Genomic DNA, 14,182 nt, shown 5'->3' on the forward strand with positions numbered 1-14,182 from the left:
TGCCAGAATTTCTGAACTGTAGTCATCTTTGTAGCTTCAATCATGGCAAAGTCTCTTGTCTTGTGCTCCCCTGAGAGTGCCTCTTATTGGGATTCTTGGAAAATAAATCAGTGACTGTTTCAGCCCACGTTCTAGCGAGTGGCCGACCTCTGTATCCCTTTGGATAGCTCTGGAGTGACTCACAAGTCTTGTCCAATCCTGGCTTTCCTAGCGTTTTTCCATTCACTTCAGTTGCAGAACAGTGTTTTTTCCTGCACTTGGGCTCTGAGAACATAAGGGAATTCTATTTAGCATACATTCAATTAGCAGACTAAGTCTGTGCCCCTTGCTAGCTTCTTCACGTGGCACTTCATTTCCTTTTCCATGAGCTTCTGAGGTCGAGTGCTGAGCAAGCCAGGTGGGCATCTCCTGGCTGGCCCTTGGCTCTGTGTGCCAGCAGTGTGACCTTCTCCTGGCACTTCACAGATTGCTGCCATGCTCAGCCTGATTTAATTTACCCCTTTGCACAGATTGTATTTTGGAAAAGAAATCTGGCCAGGCTGATTATATGGAAAAATGCGTTGACAAAACCTCTGTGCTGCACTGTGGGAAGTTACTCATCTGTTTGCAGAAATGGACGACCCAAGTATGCAGCCAGAACATAAGATTTTTAAAGGTACAAAGCCCTACCAGGAATATGGCAGACATTAGACTTAGTTCTCTTACAGCATTTCCACTAATAACTCTTCATTGAAAACCAGAAACAGAAAATTATATTCCACTACATGTACTCCACCAGCACATATAATGAGACCTTGGGGACTGTGGGTTCACCAAGACCAGGTTTCTGTAACTAGGAAACCATGGCATCAGTGTTGGCTCCCCACATTTTGGGGAGGTAATGGATTTCAGCAATCTGCTTCTGTAAGACAGCTTTGTCCAGTCCATCAACAGAGTTCTCTTCAGAGCTTCCATAAACTCTATCTCAGTTTACAATACCTTGTAATTTACTCTGTCAAACAGCATGATTTCTTGTAAGAAGTAAATCTGAATGTTGTAATATTTCATAAACTATGAAAATGTATGATTTTCTTTGTATTTTTCTACTTTTGGGAATTTATCATAAGTGTCATACTTTGTCAAACAAGCAACCTGAGATTCAGAATCATGGGATGACTAAACCCAGGTTATTGGAAGTATTTATTCATCTTAAGATTCACATCAGATGTCTAAGGGAAGATCTAAAAGACATTTAAACAGCCACCAAAATGTTGGTTTTGAATGGTATATTTCTGCTCCCTCCTCTGAAAGACTTTATAAAGTAAGCAATGTCAAGTTAGTTTTGAACACAGCATGAGTGTGGCTGCTGTACCAGTCCCTGCTCTTGCACAAAACCTCTTGCCTGGGTCTGGGTGGGTAGTCAGGCTGTGTCTGGGGTTCCACTAATGTCAGGTTTGGGCTTTAGTCCTTACCTGTTTCTGGCCATAGCCCAGCCTCAGTTGCTGGGCTGTCCTGTCCATGTTGCAGACAAAATCCTGTCAAATTAAGTCAGATTTAAGATTGTGCCACATTCCATATAAAACACAACATCCATCTGCTGTGACAAAGTTTGGCAATCACAATGATGGATTTATTGTGTGGTGTGAAAGGAGCAGGTCTCCTGATCCAAGTCCTGAAAATCATCTTGTATGCATGAACATGTTTATGAAACAGTCATTACAGAGGGGAAGGCTTGGTTCTTTGAAAACAAAATGTGCAATTTTTTAAATACAATATTGTAACTGGAAATTTTTATCAGCAGATTTGGTCTACTTTACAAGAAAGATCTATATTGATGAAAAAGATTGGATCTGGGTGATGGAAACTTTATTTTGAAGGAGAGATTGTATGCAGTAAGTAGCAGAAATATTTTGTGATTCTTATTAAAGTCTTCAAATGTTTCAGACTTCAGCATAGTGTGCAATAGAAATGATTTTATTGAGGCTGAGTTAATGATGCCTAATACTACTAGCTTCTGGAATGGCTAGAGCTCAATTTCTGTAAATGGCTACCTGCTTTACATTGTTAATATTAATTTGGCTTCCCCCCCTCCCCCTTTCCAGTTAAAATTACCTTCTTTTACTCATTTAACAAAATCCCGTTCTATGGCTTCACAGAGCTGAATCCAAGGGCACTGATACCTTTCTGTGTTTACAGTACCTACTGCATTCTTCCAACTTTCACTTCCATGTAGTGGGTGAAAGAGAAGACTCACTGATCTCAAGTAAAAACAGCTCTCAAAGGTGCTGGAAAATAAAGATCTGAATGTTAGATTAAAAATATAAAATCTGCATTTCATTATAACAGCCAGCATAGCATCTCATGTGTTCCAGTATTAAATGAAGCTTTTTATGCTAAACCCCACCCTTTTAAAATTTGTCCTTTTTTAAACACTAGAGGTTGCTTGAGAGATTGTTTTTTTCAAATTGGGTAATGTCTTAGCAAACTTGTGCCAGAAAGGTGTGTCTTTTTAAGAATAATTAACTGCTGAGAAAAGACAGCTTTGAAAAGGTATAGCAACCAATAATTGCAAAATGTTAATTAAAAAGCTGGCTTTACATCTGCAGCTGATTACATTTCTGTGATTATTTTTCACAGCAGCCAAGAAATAATGTGCTTAATTGTGAGCAAAAATAAATTTTAATGACAGCTCTGAATCATCCAGGTTGCTAAGAGGTTAATTCACAAACCAGGTGGTACTAGGTGGAGTTGAAAAAGTGTGCCAGGCACTGTGGGAGCTTTTCCACAAGCAGTCAGGAGAAACCTTCTCCAGCAGCATGCAGCTGTGTCAGCTGGAGGGTCAAGGTAGGTGAATTGTAGCCTTCACAAAGAGCTTGGGCAAGTAACCCTTGGATGCACTGTCTTTGACCTGGACTTCTAAACGTGCAAAATGTTAAAGGAAAACCCAAAATGAATCAACTGCCAAGTGGAGGAGTTGATCTCTTCCTGTTCCTGAGAAGTGATTCAGGTGGCTTCATTTTTTTATGCATTTCACTTGCTTTGAAAAACAGCAACAACAAAAAACCCCAACCAAAAAAAAAAAAAAAAAAAATCCACATCAAACCCTGCCCCCTCAAAATCCAAAAAAGATCCCACCTGAATATATATATCTTTGAACCAGATTTTTGTGATGTGTGCCCTCATAGAACTTACTTGTGACAGAGTATCTGCAGTTTCAAATCTTGCCCTCATATATTTTTCAGAAAAAAAATAAATTGATAGATATTAACTAGAGCAGTAATAGAAATTACAAAATAAATTACTTTTATCTTTTTGAAATTACCATAAAGAGTTTTCTCTGCAAAATTCTACTTTTTTTTTTTTTTTTTTCTTGGTGAGATTTCTACTTATGTGATAGGACTTGAGCACTTGGTAAAAATTACCAAAAATTTACCAAATCCTCTAGATTCCAGAAATCTAGAGGAATGTGAGTGGTGTTGCCACCAAGTCCAATATCAGTTCTGACCTTTTCTATCTTTATTAGAACCAGCAGAACTCTTCAGAGATGCCAGTTTAGTGCTGTGATAAATCTTGAGGAGTGGAATTTTTATTGTTTTCTGTTAAAGATTTTAAGAACACAGTGTTGCAGGCCAGTTGCCCAAGTTTGTGAATCAGAGATGTGACACAAAAAAATCCCACAGGTAAACGCCCTGTGCCTTTGGGGCTGGTAAATCACCCAGTATGTAGAATGCTAAGGGATCAGTGGTAAAACTGTAAAATCAGTAACTAGTTGAAATTTTTTTGTATGTGCCAGCATTTGTGGCACAAAAAATGTGACCAGTTTTTGAAGGGTTATCTAAAATGCCTCTTTGAGTTTCTTTCTGCAGGCTTGTATGGTGTCACTGAACTGCATTTACCCAAGAAAATTGATTTTACAGATTTTGGATCAAAATGACAATCCTGTTTATATAGAGTTTTGTAAGTTATAAAGACATAATTGGGCATTTTATATGAGCAGTATCTAAGAATGGTTGTGTTTTATTAATTTGGAAAGCACTAAAGCTTGCACAAATTGTTTGCATTAGCCTTTCAAGTCTGTCTTAACATCTTGAATTCTGCTTTGGCTTCCTGGCTTTGTGACAGAGATGCTCTCTGGAATGATTAAAGAATGGTAGCAACTACACTTGATCCCAGCTGCTTCAGTGAATCCAGGCTTTGGTACATGGTTCTTATGGCTTCCAGAAAAACTATAATTTAAAATTGGCCAGAATGAGGAAGTCTCATTTGTAACATCAGTCATAGTAACATACTCTTTGCAACTCCTGCCTGCTAGAAAACTTTCAGAGTTAAAATTGTATGAATTTGTTCTGTATTTCTACGAAGTGGAGCAAAAAAATCTAAACTTTATGCTCATAAAGTTTGATATCATGTTTTTTTGTTCCCTCTCTCCTCTCATAGGAACTTAATAGGCACTTTAAGCATTACAGTAAGTCACTGCAGGTTTGATGCTCTTCCATGCTGCACAGATGTGTGGGTTTTTTCTTAGCTGTGATTCTCATCAGGTAGTTTGGACTCTTTACTAAGTTATGTAGCAGAGGAGAAGAGAGAAGAGGCTTGTGAAAAGAGAGACATCAGATTTTAAGACCAAATAATAAATGGGAAAGCAAAAGAGAAAGTTTGTTATCTTCAAAGGAAAAAAAAAAGGTGGGTTTTTTTCCTACATTTCCTCCATATTTGTTAGACTATAGTTTGCACATTCTCTCACATAATGTTTTATTGAAAAGTCATATAAAACATTTTTTTTTGTTTTGAGAAATTTTATTCTAAAAAAATCAAGGTTTTGCTGTTTTAACTGGATGATGTCTTTCTAAAGCACTTCTGAATTCTACTGGGTTTTATGAGAAAGACTTTCACAGCTGTGTGGTGAGGTATTCCCATTGAAATTCAGCTGTAGTTGAACACTAAACTCCTATTCTTTGAAAACTTCCCAGAGTACATTTGAGTATTGGGAAAGGGCTGCATGGCTCCCTGCAAGCTTGTGCAATGACTGGAACATTCAGAAAGCCACCTTAATTTGTACCTTCTAAAATCACTGTTTGTGAAAATGATTAATAAAATGTGGTGAAGGAACTGTTTTAAGAATTATACTGATGAAAAATTATGAGAGAACTTGTAAAGAGAGCAACAGCCAAAATAACCTAAGCAACAACAAAATTCCAAACCAACTGAATTACTGATTATCAGTGTTGTGTAGTTAAAAAAAAAAATAGATATGTACACCTCACACCCCCAAAAAACCCAACCCAAAACCAACTCAAACCTGAGGTTCTGTAGTGTTGTAAACCCATGATATGCTATTTTTGATGTGAAAACTCAAAGTGACTGAATCATGCATTCCCCCAGTTTAGTAAACATATAAGTTAACAGAACATACTTCCTAAAACTCTGAGTACAATTTTCCTTTTAGATTAGGCTGACAAACCAAAAAATTTGCCATTTTATTAAGGGTTTTGTTTTCACAGTGTGTTAAAATGTGAACAGACTATTTCCCCGAACATCCTTGGAAAAGTGAAATTTAATATATATTCTAGAGTGTATTTTGGGGGTGAAGAAGTTTTATAAATACTCCATACCTGTAGGACAAGAACACTGTAAAATTAGAAAGGTGGAGAGGGGAATGCAGCAGAGAACACAATGCCCAATCCCAAAGAAGCAGTGCTTCCCCACACCCCTTTTTGGCAGTGGTATGGGAGCTGTTGTCACCTTGAGCTGCTAATCACTTCCTGGGTGACAATTGCTGGCAACTAACTTTACAGTCATCAGAAGAAAAATTTTTAAAAGGCACTTGTGAATTACTCTAGTTCCCTTCTTATACACTACGTATTTGTAATCTAACTCTCAGAGTTAACTGGGAATTAAGTGCCTTTGATGTAATGCTTTGAAAACCCATATGGGCAGTGATCTCAGGGATTTCTGATGCCTGGAGCTTTGCCCTGGCTCATGTTTCCACAGCTACTCTAGAGATGAGTAAAAGGACACTTTTCTTTCAGTCTGTAAAAAGCTGATGGAGCATTGCTTTGGTATGAAAGACAAAGACCTGTCTATGAATTATGCAGTGGAAACGACATGGGAGAAATTAATACTGTAGGTATGGCTCTCCTTCTGCTGCGTCTTGGCTGTAGTTCTAGGTTATTCCTGTGCACAAGTGCTGTGTGTTACTGACAGAGGGGAAACTTCAAGGCCCCATGCAGGTCTGGAAAATTGCTTTAGGAAAATTCAGTCATGTCAGACCAAGTAAAACAGTAATGCAGAAACCATAACAGGAACAGCAAAAACATTTGCAGTGTCTGCCTGCCTGGTCCTCCCTTGCTACTCTTCCCTTTCACTCCCGAGCAGCTGATAGTTGTCAGAACTTCTTGGTTTTGTTTGTGCAACTGCTGCTCATGTTCTGATTGACTTACTGAGGAAAAAAATGAAAACCAAAAACCTTCAGAAATTAAGATGAACAGTTCCCACAGAAAGTAAGAGTGGAGTTTAAAAGTGAGGACTGGAGAGGACTTCGACAATTCCTGTCCTGATCTCCTTAATACTTTATCTGAACTTCTGTCTGAGTTTTTGTTCAGCAGTTTGGGCAAAGATTGATTTATGACACATGCAGTTTTCATCTAAAGCTGCACTCAAGTCATGAATGGGTAGGATAGGATTTGCTTTTGTGATGGCATCATAAAAATAGCGCTGTCTGGAAGCAATTTGAAGAGTCCCTGCAACCTGAACAGCACACTATAAGGGCTTTCTGACTTATAAAATATTTTCTATGCCATCAGACTTAACTCTTCAGTGACTGTAGATTTGTAGCAGTTGACAAAATACTTACAGTGATGTGATCTAGCAGGAGACATGCCATAAAGGACATAAAATTATGATATTATAAAGTCAGAGGTACGAGTATTCCAAGGATGTGAGGATAAATTATTCATCTAAGCAGCATACTGCAGATTAAATGTCCTAAATACTTGTGGGTTTTTACTAAATCTTATATAGATATCATATTTACATAGATGCATAGACTTGAAATACATGTGTGTTTCATGCTTTAAATATATTTTTCATTAATATTAACTAGGTTTGGAGTCCAGAAAATATTTGGACTTAAACTGTTAACAAACACTGTTAAGGGGGCACTTTCTTTAGAGAGAGCTTTTATGCAGGTTGGAAATACTTTGCTGTTTATGCATGAGTGCATGCACAATATGGACATTACAGGTGGGTGTGTAAAACAGCATCTGCAAGTGGTTTGTGGCCAGCTCGAGCTGCAAACTTCCATCTGTGCCCAGGGATGTCACTTCTTGTAACAACACTGAAAAGTGTTTAGTTTGCTCTAAAACGTTGGTTTCTCAATTGCATTTTTAGTATAAATAAAATATGTGTCTTGTCTAGAAGTAGCTGATAAGACTATTATTCTTAGCTTCGTGTTGTCTGAGCTGCTCCTGAATTGAATTGAAGTCCACTGCAATTTCTCTGGTAGCTCTTAAAGAAAAGTGAACTGTTGGTTTGTGTTTCCTTAAAATTCTGTGTGAACTGTGCCAGTTGAGGAGATGATTACTGAATATTCCAGTTGCCCCAGGCAGCTGAGGCCACTGTCTCAGCAGTTTTCCCAAGCCAAGTCATTTGTCTCCGTGCTCAGTGAGCTATGGCTTATTTCTCTTTTCCAGTGTATTTTGGACTTTAATGTACAGCTTTTTCTGTTCCTTTTTCCTTAAAGAATCATGAATTGCAGTGTTACAGTGCTGAGAAAAAGAATGGCTGGTGTCCCAATAAAGGCCTGGTGGCTGAGGCAGGCAGGGCCAGTGTGAGGAAGAGGAGCTGCTGCAATGCAAGTGCTCCAGACAGCGAAGCACAGAGAGGGCTTGGGTGGAGAGAAGTTTACTGCATGTCTGCATAACCTACATTGAGGAGAACATCTTTCCCCATTGAGATGTTGTTTTTCTATGTGATTGGATAGATTATCTTCTCTGGCTGAAAAGCAGAAGGCAGAGAAATGCAGTATATTAGAGCAGGCCAGAGGTTTCAGGTTCTATGAGGAGGGAAACACATTTCTGGAGGAGCATATCTTATTGCATAACCTCTGCTTAGCAGCTAAAGGATAAAGCAAGCACTTTCTCCAGGCTAACAGCCACTCAGGACATGCTTTTTGCTCCAATCTGAGAAGCTCACAAAATAACCATTTACTTTGTACAAGTTTTCCATGTGAGCTGAAAGAATAGCTAGGCTTTGTGATTGCAGCTATTACTTTCATCCAGTGTCAAAGCTGTGTTCCAAAAGGTCTGTGTTTAGTCTCCAATGAATGAAAAAAAAGTTCCCTGCTCCTACTGAAAACTCTCTCATCTTTTCCAAATAGTTTCTGTGTGAAACAGAGGCTGTGTCTGAGCAGTAGAGGTGGCAGCAGTTATGCTATGCTTTGGCTACAAGGGGAACTTGCAGAGTTCTCTCTGTCTGGAATCCAGGCTGAGCAACCCTTCCCTTGACATGCCCATGAGAAAGCAGGATAGCAGAAGGAAACCATGTCCCCTGTGTCTGTGCTCCCTGCTTAGGGATGCACACGGGCAAAGGATCAAAGCCTGAGTGAATTGCAAAGTGCTTTCCTTTTATGAAATGTTTGCTGCTTTACCTATTAGCTGTTCCTCTTTATTTATATACCACTAAATCACTTGGTGGAGGATATTGAATTGGGAAAAAAATTAGGAAACCCCCCCACCCCATTTTGGTTTTTATTATAAATTAGTTTCTAAGATTAGAAGTGCAGGCATTTTAGAATAACGATTCTTTAGAGTTTTAAAGAAATATCAATTCAGTGGGATTTTTTTTTATTTGAAATATTGAGACCTACCACATGGTTGTGAAAAGATTTTTAGGTTATTCCAATCTAAAAACCAGAATCAAAACTGCATTGTGTCCTTACTGTTCTTTATACTTGTACAGAAGCAGTTTATGAAGCTGTTGTCTTAGAGAGGTGGCAGTTTTACACAGACCTCCATCAGGTAGAAATAGGTCTGCAAAAAACAAAGCAGAGGGAATCAGTCTCTGGTGGCTCAGTGCTCTTTAACAGCTTTAGCATATGACATGCAAGTTCTCCATCTGCGTTTCAGAAGAGAGGGGTTGGTTACAGCAGTGCCCTGGCCAGATTCCAGCAGGGAACTCCAGAGCTCCATCTGCCAACTCCCTCCCGCAGTTACAGATGGGTAACTCTTGCCTAAATAAAGCATCCACCCACTGCAGGCTCGCTCCTGTGCACAAGTACATGCAGTATGCACAGTTTAAATGTCTTCATGCCTATGCCTAAATAATCTTCCTGTTGTGATAACACAGCAGCTTCTCATTGTTTTGTGTTGCATGGCATGGATGTTTGACCCCCACCAAATTTTCTGAAATTGCAAATTATTTTCTTTTTTTCCCCTCATTTTTGAGCATGATTTTGGCCTTAGAGAATTTTTTTTCTCTCTATCAAGTTAAATACTGAAGAGAAAATTGGCAGAAAATTCTTTCGTAATGATGTCTAGAAGTATCAAGTGCAAAATGAAGTACTGTTATATAGGAGCTGGCAATTTCTGTGAGGGAAAGCAGAGAAGGCCTGGCACTTCTCAGCCTGAGGATACTGGAAGGAGAGAAACATCTCTCTCCATCCAAAAGTAGGATTTAGGTTTTGCAGCAGACTTTGACTTTTGAAGGCATGCTTCAAAGAAGCAGTCATTGTAGTTTTACCTACAGGAAATCTACATTGCTTGTCATGGACAAACTAAGGTGTGTGAGTTTAGCAGGATATGACTGAGCATCTTTTCCAGCTCTGCATTTTGTCTTTGCTTATACCAAACTGGCTCCTTTGAACGAGACAAGAAGAAACTATACAACAGCCTCTCAGGAAGGAAAATATTTGTTTTAGTGTAAAGAGAAAAAGACATTCAATTCAACAGAGGCTCCTGATTTGAAAGACATTTGCAGATAGTGGCACAAGGCAGTGTTAATCTGACACAATGAATGTCCTGAGCCACCAGTTGCATTGCCTTTTCATTTTTGATGTCTGCAAACCACAGAAGTTAAGGCAATTTACCCTGAGCATTAGTGTTATGTATATGTAATATGCAGGTGTTTTCTGACTCCAAAATAAGTAACAAACATCTTTATTTGATGCTGAAAGTATATTTAATATTAATGTTCGAATGTATGTCTCTACTGTTACAGAAAAATAGCAATTGTAAACCATTGCCATGCTGCTGCTTCTACATTATTTTTAGTTGCATGTGAGGGTAAATTGAAGTTCCTTATCTCTAGTTTTCAATAGATTTCATTTTCCCATTTCCCCAAGGTTTAAGAAAGCAATTGCTCTTTGGCAGTCAAATTTGCAAACAGATTTCTTCAGAAGCATATGTGCTTCTGGCATGGTTTTATGTTGATAATCAATTTTACAACAGAATGAAAATTAGAAATAGATGATGGTAATTTAATATTTCCTTGATAATAGAAGGGTTATTCAGTATGTATTTTTGTACCCTAGCCCCAGACTTATGTTAATTGTTGCAGAATTCAATTATTTATAAACTCTTGTCATTGTCAGAAAAATGGACAGTGGTTAAAAATCTGGGCATATCAGATGCAAGTAGGACTTTCACAGTGATAGGATTTCACCCTTGGATTATGCTGAGAGTTCTCACTCAAGAGATGCCTGAAAGCTTAAGCAATTTCTTTTTTTTCTTTCTACTGGGAAATAAGTTGTTTCAGACTTATGTCAGAATCCATCTGAGTGGGTATGGAAGCAGGCAAGTTCCAAAATCACTTTAAATTAAAAATCAGGCCAATGATAGTTTATATTCCCTGCAAGCAAAAATTTCTCAGTATCCAAATATAGCTTTACAATACATGGCCCCAAGGAAGGATTAGTACCATCTTATGATAAATATGATTAAGTAGAAGAGTCTATTTGAAGTTCCTCTGGAATTTGCCACTCCTATATTTGCACACCTTTAGCTACTCCTGGAGGAAAGTGAGTGAAAGGAATTTTCCTGGGATTTGTATTTGAAAACTTCTAAGAGCCAAGGAGTCTTAAATTACTCTAAAATTTATTTGGAATGTGAGAATATGAGTCTATTGTCTTTTTTTTTTTTGTGTTTTATCATATTGCTGACAAACAAAATATTGTGATATTTCAACAACAAGCCCAGAAAATCTGTCAGTCTTGTAATGCAGTAGAAGGTTTGGGGAAGTATTGAGTGAATGGTTTCTATTTGAATGTCTAGTGAAATGAGTGTGAAGAATACACAGATTGAATTTACATTCTGAAACAGAATTTTGTGGTGAACAGAAGGAAAAAACATACAAGGGCTATCCTCTAACCACCACAGAGTAAAAGTATGAAAAAAAAAAAGAATTATAAAATGTATCAGTTTAATCTCCAGGTTTTGTGAGATGTAGCAGGCTGTGGATCAGGGTCTTGACAGGAAATTAATGCATTCAAAACTTAATATGAAAATACAGGAGGGCATGATACAGGCAATGAGTGTTCAGGGATCTGTGTACTGGGGTGGTTTGGTAGATGATGGCACTGTGTGGCTCAATGGATCTTCTCTCTCCTTCATTTGGGATCTCCAGATCTTTTGTCTGAACAATTATTGCCATGGAGATCACCAGGTGAGCAGTTCTGTAAATGACTGGTACCACTGGGATGGTCTTTGGTACAGGGGTGGCATTTCTGTGGCTGCTAAAGCTGTTTAGCCATAGGCACTCCTAAGGGACCAGGAGTAAGTGTTTCCCTGTTAGATGCTGCCCTCATACTTCTGTTTGCATGGATTCTATGTGTGTATAAAGATGTGTATGTAGAGTGTATATATTCATGTAGGGTGAGTGAATTTCGTGAATGGAAAATTCTAATTTGGCAGCATTATTAGGCAAAATGGTTGGGAATTAAGGAGATTCTGTCAGGACAGTAAGGCCTCAGATTTATTTTTTTTTTTTTTAATTCAATCAGACATAATACTTGTGAGATATGTCATGTTGATAATACTAAAAAGTAAAATTTATCTTTTATGAGAAGAGACCCAGTTTGAACAGGTATAGATCAAGCTGTTAATTTACTTACCCTAATTCAGAGAGACAACTTTAAAGCATGTTTCAGCCTCCAGGGCATCTTTTGATGGATAGTTATGACAGTTTATGTACTAATAACACTTGTTCACTAGAAAATAATTTTGAAACCATAGGTTGCCTATGTAGTAATCCCACAATTTAACTATCCATCATTGTTGGAGTCAACTACATTTGAGTCACAAGCCTACCAGTCAAAATTTTTATGTTTCTTTATGAACCCTCTGGTCCCCTTTACTCCCCAGAATTATTTTATTTAGGCAACTAAATAAGCTGACATTTATTTTAACACAATTAGGGTAAATAATATTGGTAACTTAGAAAATCAAAGTATAGTAATCTTGGGCAGGGTTATGAGAGATGAAAGGTCAAGCTGGTGTGTACAAGGTGGGTGGCTTTTAAAAAATAGAGCAAATTCATTTAATAGTATAGCTTTAAAAATTCATGACCTTAAAAATTCATTCAGGTTTCTGGTGTCTCCTTTACAGTGTAGGTAAATAGGCTGCCTTTGACAGCTGCAGGCACCATGATAGCATACAGGCCTCATGTTTACTGTGAAAAGATTGAATAAAATTTACAATTCTTTGACATTTCTGCTACTCTTAACACTATAATAATTGCTTCTTCTCTCTTGACTGGCTACAGTGTTCATTTTTTACAGTGGAAAACCATGGCTGATGGTGAATCATCGGACCAGCAACTACTGGCCTTGTCTGTAATGATGTGAGTGGTAGTCAGATGCATGAGAAAGGTAGTCATTATCTAAAGCAGTGCTGAAATTACAATATTCTAGGCAAAAAGAAAACATAAAACCCAGCTGCCACAGTAATAAGGTTGCATTTTGAGCAGGATACTTAAGTCACTCAGGATACTCTGAAAATTATTGTAGAGTGATGGGTGATTTATTGTTTGAAGCAGACAGGGTTGTTCATATGTAAGTCTCCTGAGGAACTTCTGAGGCACTTTAGACATGATGTGTCGTATTTGCCCTATAATTTTACTATCATATGCTACATTGCTGTGCAGCTGACTTTTAAGTTGCAGTTTTAGATGTGTCCCTGATGTGTTAAGTTTAGAGTGATCTATATTTAGCAAGTGCAGGGGTTTTCAGGATAGCATTGCTCAAATGTTTTTTGGCATATTGTTCTGTCAAAATGCAGGGCTTGAAACAGGTTTGTGCAGAATTCAGAATTCAGTGCTTGGTGAATGGAAGTTCATTCTTAGCACCCTAAAATGGCAGCGAGTCCATGAGCACTGAAGATTCACAGCCTATATATTTTTAAACAATGGAGAACACTTGAAATGGACCACATTTAACATTGTACTGTCATTAATTAATACTTTAATTAAGATCTGTTCTTAGTCTGCTGCTCAAATGCCTTTTAGACTCAAACTAGAAACACAGAGCGCTTCAATGCACTGTTAAATGACTTGTGCTTTCTGTTGAGTCACATCCTGCCCCTTTCTTAAAGGAAATGAACACTGGAGACATTTTATGCCAGCAATGTTTAATGTGAAACACTTGGCCCTAACAGACCTCATTTTCTTGCTTATGCTGATTTTGCAGATTGGTAACTGCACTTATTTCAGTGGTGCTAGTGAGATTTCATCTTGGAGAGCAAAGCTGTGTTCTCAAAGGGTAAAATGCAATCTTCAAAATGCATTAACAATGGTTTTGGGAAAAGCAAGAGTTTTTCATTTTCTACTCTACATGGAGATATCCATAATTTCTACACTAAGCTCCTTCTACTGGCTGGGAAAGGCAGTATGAATTCATTATTGCCTGGATAGAGAAGGTTGTTCTCAAACGAGACCTTGAAACAAATAATTGTAATGTAGTTTTACTTTATTGACATTGCTAATTAGGCACAACAGTTGCTGTGAAGTTCCGTAGGTGTTTTAGAGACAGAAATAAAATTAAATTGTATGTTTTCTGTGTCTCTGCAAATCATTCTGAGGAGATCTGTTTTTTTAATGAGACAGAGCTAACACTTTTTCTATCATTAACCACACCAAAATGTCACTTTGTAAGATGACTTTAGTTAAACTCTTGAATAGTTTCATGACTGCCTTGAGTTTGCAATTAACTTTT

General features: G+C 37.9%; 1 protein-coding gene across 1 annotated transcript in view; it reads left to right on the forward strand.

The window, feature by feature from the left end:
* The first annotated feature begins 1,782 nt into the window (after positions 1-1,782).
* The window catches only part of COL5A2 (collagen type V alpha 2 chain), a 128,105-nt gene continuing 115,705 nt past the window's right edge, over positions 1,783-14,182 (forward strand). Inside the window, exon 1 of the mRNA XM_063162540.1 lies at positions 1,783-1,871. The gene's annotated coding sequence lies outside the window, so the exon portion shown is untranslated. The remainder of the gene's footprint in view (positions 1,872-14,182) is intronic.

The sequence above is a fragment of the Melospiza melodia genome, chromosome 8 (genome assembly GCF_035770615.1).
Source record: "Melospiza melodia melodia isolate bMelMel2 chromosome 8, bMelMel2.pri, whole genome shotgun sequence".
Taxonomy (NCBI): Eukaryota; Metazoa; Chordata; class Aves; order Passeriformes; family Passerellidae; genus Melospiza; species Melospiza melodia.